The sequence below is a fragment of the Aulonocara stuartgranti genome, assembly GCF_965226115.1.
Source record: "Aulonocara stuartgranti genome assembly, chromosome: 13".
Classification (NCBI taxonomy): Eukaryota; Metazoa; Chordata; class Actinopteri; order Cichliformes; family Cichlidae; genus Aulonocara; species Aulonocara stuartgranti.
Genome location: NC_138949.1, coordinates 17995477 through 18004314, shown reverse-complemented (window position 1 = coordinate 18004314; position 8838 = coordinate 17995477).

Sequence of the window (8838 nt, the reverse complement as noted above, 5' to 3'; positions counted from 1 at the left end):
AGGACGTCTCCCACCATAATTTAAACTCACTGGTGCTGGAAGACTTCAAACTGAAAGTGCTGAAGTCATAAACCAGTGCACTTCTGTCTTTACTGTTATTGTCTGTGATCTACTGGTGTAAATCTGTAGGCAGGTGGCTGTGACTCAAACAATGCAAACATGAGGACAGAAAGCTTTTTCATGTTCTGATTACTGCATATTGGCTCCAGGCTATAAAATTAGTTAAAGACCCAAAGAGAAGTCCTTTTACATACTGTGTCTCATTGCTCTTTAATTGGAGTTTATCTGTCCTGGCTGATTTACACGTTGCACAGTTCTCTGACACGGCCACAAAATGTGAGGGGTTCGAGAAAGAGAAAATGCTCTGGGCTTGATGTACTACTGCGCATGATACCTTCAGCTATTTACACCCTGATCTACAGTCTCTTACACTGGAGATCAGAGTTTTTTGGCGGGTTTTTTTGTTTTTTTTTACTTATTTACGAGGGACGAAGAGACATCTATCAGCACTCAGCTGAAGCCAGTGACAGTGTATAGTGTGACTTTGAGGCGGAAAGTGAATTGTATTCCTACCCCTGGGGTACGCTGGGACAAACACGAGAAACAATGTTGTGGTCGCCGCCTGTTTCCATCAGCTACACACACCCATTCAGCGCTCCTCTTCGCCTCACTCTTACTTGTCGTCAAGGTCGTGCCCCCCCTTCTTCCTTAGACACAATGATCCTTAAATAGACTTTCTTTAAGCGACGACGAGGATTGTGGAAAGCTCGAGGGAAGAAATGGGGAAGGGATGGGGCTTTTTACTACAGCATGGAGAAATGTCCCCTTTCCCTTTTAAGGGCTGCTGAAAGATGTATAGTGCTACAGCATCATGATGAATCCCCTCTGCGGTGGCTAGAACACTTCTCATATCATTAAGCTTTAGTAATGGTCCCAGTGCTGTGCCCCTCCTGGCAGGGTTGCCTGGCATTTAGTCCTCTCTGGCTAACAGGCCCGCTTGCTACCTACAGATTCTCATGGCTTTCCTGCAACCTTTAGGCTCCTTCAGGTGTGTCTGATAATGTTTGTTTCCTAAAATAACTCCTAGTGAGTTGCAAGCTCCTCTGTGTGTTCATGTCAATTCATTATTATTACCACAGAAAAGTTACTTTAACAATGTGCGCTTCTGTAACCAAACTGTGCAAACATAACACAAAATGCACTAGTTATCAACTTTTGTGTCATAGTGAGCAGGGTGTAGTTTAATGATAATTATCTTTTTAAATGAACAATGTATGATAACTTATATATAAAGTTTTGTGATTTGCAAGAGAGAAACTCTGATTGATTGATAGACAGCTGCTGCGATATCATGACATTTAGTCCCCTGTTGGCTCCAAAGCAATGAATCCTTAACATGCAGAATGAAACTTTGCACCATATTCTTTTTATTTCTCTTGACTCTGTTCATGTCTTTAGGTTTTTAAATGCAAACTTTCAGTTTAAAAGTGATTTCACTAGATAATTTTGTCTATTTACGAAACAGAGCTACAGCGAGTTCTTACATACTGGCTGGCCTTAGTCTTTAGTCTTTATTATATTAGGAAGATAATTTCATTTCAAACCCTCCATGTTTAAATCTCATGTGAAAATATGAAAATGGATGCTGAAATATAAACACCTATAAATACATCCATTACCCTAATGTGAACTTAACCCCTATCTGGCCAGGACTTTGCACTAAAATTTAATGGTTTATGTTATAGGGACAAAAGGGATGCAAGTCCCCACAATGTCACTGTGTGAGGACATTTATGGGGAGTGAAGTTACACACACACACATGGACACACACACACACAGAGTACATGTTTGATGGACTTTTTGTGAAATTGTTTAAAAATGCTTGCACAATCAAGAGCTGGTTCATTTGTATCATATATGCTTCCTTTCTGTCCTCATAGAGTGTGATATATTACTGAAAAACACAACTTCAAGCTGAACTGCAACTTTAAAGTTGATACCCCCCCCCCCCCCCCCCCCCAAAAAAAAAAAAACCGTGTTATTTGCAGTTGAGCAGCTTATCCCTTGCTGTTTGCGTCCCTACTGCTTTTTTCGACTCATTTGATTTTCTGTGTGGATGGGCTTCAGCTCTGATCTTTGAACCTGTGCACAGAGACTCCACTGTGCGTCAGCCTCCAGGGTGCATGTGTTACAGCATGCACTGGTGCAACTACACTTACGTCTCTCCCCAGCCCTCTCTTGCACTCTCACACACCAACACATACTCACATGCTGGGATATAGGTTTCGCCGGGGTCCTTCATAGATCAGCCTCCCCTGACAGCTCTCTTAAATGTCCTTGGCAGCCCCCCAACCCTCAGCCCTCGTTCCCTCTCTGTTCCTGCACCTTTTCCTCTTCGACCAGGCTTCTGATGGATGCTGCCATACTTCTCTGCCTCTCTCCTCTGGAATGCTCCCATAACCACTGGGCCCTGTAATGCAAGACACAATCTGTATATATCCCATTAAGTGTCACTTTGTGAATGAACCTGTTTCTTCACACTCGGTTCACCTGATAGAATGAGATGCACGGGATGGAGGCTGAAAGTTGACCAGCTCCTTTAAAGCAAGAGCTCTGACTTTAGAGGAGCTGGTCTCCGATCACAAACGTCGCTGTTACCATAGCTAGTATTCCCATTGTTAATTGTCCTATAAAAGGGAGGTTAGATGCTGATACTTATTTATAGGCTTTGCTCCTTTAGCTCTGGCCCTACTCTGTCAATATTCCTTTCCCTTAAGCAACAACTCATCTCCAGCACATAGATGTCCTCAGAGCGGTGAAGAATTGTACTCAAAATGCAATGTTTGTTTTCCCTTCACCCTCTGCAGTCCCCAACTAATTTTTTTTAACATCATGAGGTTTTATACACACTCGCTGCTTTGCTATCAATCATATTTCTAATTTAATGTATGAATATGTGATTTATGTTGCCCAGGCAGAGGATATAAATCTGTTTTCCAAGGGGTGGAGTGGGGTGGGGAGGGGGACAGGAGCGCTGATGTTCCCTTATTGATTGGCTGGCTTAATAGTGTTTGTTCTTTATAGCTGATCTCAGGAAATAAAGAAAATAAATAGTTGAGAATGAGTTCAGTCACTGTGATGCTCACGGGGGTGTGAGAGAGATGGAGTATGGAGGAAGGAACAGGAACGGAAAGAAGGAAACAGCAGGGAAATGGGATGAAAAAAACAGCTGATGGGTCAAATCATAAACCAACGATAAATATGGAATGTCAGTCATATCCTTATTGCTAAACCGGTGGTGGTGAAACTGTTCATCTAAACAGAGAGAACTCATTAAGAGTATTAACTTGCAACTTTTCTGTCCTTTAGTCTAACTGTGAAATCAGGGCACAAAATCACATAATGTTTTCGTCACTTTTTCCACGAGGCTGGGTCAGAACCAGAGGTTAGGACAGCTGTAGAGGAAAAGTTTGCTTCGAGGTATCTCTGTCCTTTGCGTGGTCAAAATGCTAACTTTTATTGACACCTCGTCACAGTGTCACGAGTGACAGAACATGATGTTTTTCTTTGCAAACCCAGAAGCCACATGGTTAGATGTCAGTCTTGAGTCATAGCTTTTCTGTTAACGTAAAGTGTCAGGCCATTATTGGCTCTGAGACTGTTTTACAATTCTCTAAGGATTTGTCAAATTGATTTGAAAACCAAACTGTGGTAACTGCCCGGCACCAGGCTCTTTGGAGGAGTGATGAATTAAATTTGTCTTGACATGTCACATTAGGAGGAAGGAAGGAAATTACTCTTTTAGGCAGAAGTACTTGACCACGTTACATAAATACGCTAAAGTCATAATCACATAAGCACGAGTTTATGCTCTTATCTACATTCTTTAATTTTCATATAGATCTTATATCAGCTCCTCGTCTCCAACATTTAATCATAAACAATGGAAGAAAAACGGCAAAAAGACTTCGGCTTCTTCCAACTTAACTGAAGGGAGGAGATGAGAGCATAAATCAAGCCCATTAGCCCTCAGGTCTCTTGGTGACAGTTCCCGCCCTATGGCTGATGTAAACCAAACTTACTGTTTGGAGATGAAGAAGCCTGTCATGCAGCTGCAGCCACCTCAGCCCCTGTCACCCTCCCTTGGAGATGCTCAAGCATTAATAGCAAATCGATTGTAGTTGAGAGACAGGAGAAAGTAAGGGAAAAAAAACGTGGTGTTCATGTCCGGTGGAGGGATGTGCATATAGGAAAATATTACAACAAAGCCTGGAAACATTTCGGATATCCTTGCCAGTCTCTGCAGCTATATATCACTTGGTTAGGACAAATAGCAGTAGGTGGTGATGACACCAAAGGACAGAAAGACACAATTGCACCTTTTAACCCTTTTGTGTTACGAAGAACATAACTCAAAAATGCGCATCATTACTGCACCTTTCTGTTAAACAGACTCTCTTCTGCTGCAGCAGATTTCATTCATTGGTGCTCAAGAGCTTGATTGTCAACTTTGTTGTTTTGTTGTTTACCAGCCGATGGATTGCTATGTGACCAAAGTCTCCCTGTCTACAAGCTTCCTGCAGTGACCTGATGATAGGAGTAATGGGGGCTCTTTCATCTCATTATGCCTAATAGTGTATTGATTTCAGTCTGGGAGAAATGACTACATCATCTCCTTAGTTAGCCCAAGTCATAGATACAATACACAAAATCTTTTTTAATCCCTTTTAACCGTAATCTCAGCAGAAACCACCAATAACTAGTATCTCACGGATATTTTGCTGAATATAAAAACTGGTATTTGAGGGCTTAATGTTTTGTATTGGAGTCTACTGTACATGCCATGTGCTCTGTGATCTGAAGGTGTAAAAGCACTGTAAGCGTCCTTGCTGCCGTTGCTGCCAGCCTTAGTCAACACACTATCCCTCCTCGTGTGTTTCTGTCGCTGTCTCCTCAGTGGGGTAATCAGCCATTCTCCTGCAAGGTAATTCCTGCTCAGGAGTGCATGTGGCCGACACTGCGGAAATTCTTTTTTTGGTTTAATTTCAGGCCTATTGATCGCGGAGCGCTTTAAGACTGCATGACATCCATAATCACAACAATGGTATGACAGCGCAGATAAATAATGTGGCAAAGGCAGAGAGAGCAGGAGGGATGAAAGGGAAGCTGAATTGGAAAAAAGGGAGGAGAGCCAGGATCCATCTCTTACTGTATTCTGTATTAATTACCAAACTCCAGCCTATTACACCCTCCCAAACCCAACCTAGTCACCTGATTGATCTCCTCTCAGAGGCCATAAATTAGTTTTCTTCCCAAACTTATCTGAAATCTGTTTGTTTAAGCATCCATTAAAGGATAGAAGCCAGTGCTCTACAGTAATTACCACAGCTACTGTAATATCTACAATTATTATGATTAGTGGAGCAGAATTAAGTTACTGCTAAAGAAACCACAAGGGGCTAAAGTCATGGAATAATTATGAGGTTTTGCATAGAGTAAAGCTGTAGAGTGCAGGCTGGAGCGATGTAGCTGAAATGAATATCCGTTGATAGAGCCCACAGTGGATGCTTACTGAAAAGCAAAACATTTTTTAAATTATTTTGTGGGCTTTTTTTCCTCCCTTCATTAAACAGGGCAGCATAGATGGAAATATCACGCAACACAGGTCCTCAGCTGGATTCAAACATTGCATGGTGGTGCAACTATCTGGTATGCACTGTAACCACAGAATGCCCCGGAAAGCAGAAATGATCACGCCAAACGTTTCAACTGTAAACTTGTGTTTGTTCTGGCGGAGCGTATTGACACTACCACTGGCTATTTGATTTAAAATTAGATGCTTCCACACCATTTTGCACCTTTTATGAGATATTTGTGGAAATATGCATGCTTTCCCGTCAAGCTGCTGAATCATTTTCTCCTCAGTAACTATAAACGGCCATTTCAGAGACAGCAGGGGCCAGTGCGGTCGGTGTTTGAGTGGGCAGGAATTTCGAGAGAGTCAAGAGAGCTGGTTTAAGCTGGCAGCAGAGGCCAAAGCAGGTCTTTCACCTCAACTAACATACTGTAACTTTACCACAAGGCTGCCTCATTTCAAATACAGCTTTAACCCCACATTCTATGTATTGTACAATGAGATGTGATAAATTAAAGTCCGAATTGTGACCTTTAGCAGTGTACATGTAGTTAAATGATAGTGGTGTCTAGTAAACAGTGGTTCCAGTGATGCAGCAGTGCATAAAGTGTGGCTCTTTTGGTTATTGGACTCTGAAAAGGGTTGACAGCACCAGCTCATAAAATGTCTCAAGTCAAAAAGGCGATAAGGATGCAGGGTTAATGCGGCTTGGCACACAGTTTTATTTGTGCGGAGGAGGAGAAATCCTGCTCTTCTCCCCCCCTTCGAAGAGGCTTACAGCAAAGTGGATACTGTTGCAGGACGGGAAGCAGCGGAGGATGCCCAGCGAAACAGAGCAAGCAGGCGTGAGAACGAGGAACTGACCGTTTTTATTGTGGCCATATCAGACACACTTTGCAGGAGTCATCAAAATGACAATGCTGTAGTGTCACCTTTCTTACAAAAGATACAAGCTAATCAACTAGTCCCCTGGATTTTTTTTATTTTAATTTTGTAATGTTTCATCTGGTATAATGAAAAACAACACTGCATGTTATTGCATGAAGATTTTGCATATAGGCCTACATTTGGTGGCTCATCAACATAATGAACTTGTAATTTGAGGTTGTAACAGAAAAAAACACTTTGCTTAACCTATTGAAGTTAACTGAAGTTAGCAGGTGTTCATTGACAGATCAAGTTAATCTAAGTGCCTTCCCCTTCCCACTTGGAAAGAGCAACTTCTCACATACTCTACTACTGAAGTATGGACCATCCAAAAACTAAATTAAGTGCTTGTTTTTCAAATGGAAAATTCAAGTGAATGGCCATGTTTTCTCAAGGTCTTTTTCACACATACAAGGCTGTTGCTATGTTTGTATAGCTGACATGCTGAAGTTTAAAATGAGCATCGGAGTGGGGAAGAAAGGCCGTTTAAGTGACTTTGAGCATTGCATGGTTGTTGGTGCAAGACACGTTTGTGTGAGGATTTCAGAAACTAATGAGCTACTGGGATTTTTCCAAACAACCATCTCTAGGGTGTACAAATGATGATCTGGAAAAGAGAAAATATCCAGTGAGCTGCAGTTCTGTAGGCGAAAATGGCTTGTTGACGTCAGAGGTTAGAGGAGAATGGCTAAACTGCTTTAAGCTGATAGGAAGACAACAGTAACTCAAATAAAGCATTCCGAGATGCTTTTTTTCTTACCTTGATGCAGCCAAGGTATGCAGAAGAGCAGGAGCACAGATGGGATACACCAACAGAAGATCACACTGGATGGCGCTCCTGACAGCCAAGAACAGGTATCTGATAGTTTGCATTGGTGGACACAAAATCGGACAACGTGTAGATAAATTAGAAAAAGTTGGTGTTGGCTGTACTCAAACGACCCCCATAGCCACCAGATTTCAATCTAATAGAACACCTCTGGGATGTGTTGGAACAGGAGATTCACATCATGGATGTAAGCAACTGTGTGATGCTATCATGTCAATATGGACCAAACTCTCTGAGGAATGTTTCCAGCACCTTATTGAATCTGTGCTAAGAACAATTAAGCCAACCGTACATTAACAGGATGCATCTAATAACTGCATGGTGAGGTTATACCTTTGACGGCTTGGTAATGTAACAGCTACAGGCAGTAAGGTTTTAGAGCAAATTGCTGATCACAAGAGGATTTTCAGCCATGTTGCATGTAGTCACTGTAAAAATCTCCTCACTTGCTTCCATTATCCTGAGCCCCTGGATTTCTCTGCTGCTAAACATGCATACACAATGAGACACGGCTTGGCAACAAAACTATTTCTTGTTGGTGTTAGGGATGAGCACCACTGGTAGTGAATTGTACTGCCAGGCTCCACACCACTGATCAACTAAAGCTATTTGTATGTGAATCAACAACACCGCTGTCTTTTTATTAGGGAGGGCCAGTGACCCTATCATGGACACGACCTGTTAAGAGAAGCAGCCTTTTCTTATCTGCATGCCCTTGGAGTATGCACCTATTGATATGCCACCTTGACTCTATCTTCATGCCAAGATGCTTCCAATTATGCGAGCCGCTGGAGTGAGGCAGAGCGTGGGTTTCTGTACGATGAAAACTAGTCCATGGGTAATGTGATTGTGCTGCTCTTCCCCATAGGTATGGTTTTCTGCACACGGAGGGGGGATTAAAATGAACAGCCATTTCTCCCATTTCTCACCATTTTCCCCCCACAACCTCATGACCCTATAAGCTAGACTGATCTATCTAGTTAAATAGTAAATGGCTTATCACGGGGGTTTGAGCTCTGCTACAGCTATCGATTAGATTTAGCAGTCAATTTTTAAATCATATGTGGGGATTTTTGCTGTGATATAACCTCCTGGCTGTCAGTTCTTCTGTAGACAGTCCAACTGTTGGTGTCAAACATTATTCTTTTCTTTTATTATTTTCCTGTCAGGATTCCAGAAATAGTTCTCTCCATATGCTGTTATCTCGGTTTGGACTTTGCTGTTCGATACACTGTGCACAAGAAAATGATCTGCACAGTGATTTAACTCTCAAATTTTTCTCCTGTTTTTGCCATATTCAATTTATTTGGTATCCCAGAAGAGGGCAGCACTTCTTTACCAAACTTGCAACTTCTTGCTTACATAGTATTCTAGTACTTAAAGCTATACTGCGCAATTTAATGAGAAACACGCGAGCAGAGATCATAATCTTGATACTTTTCACAC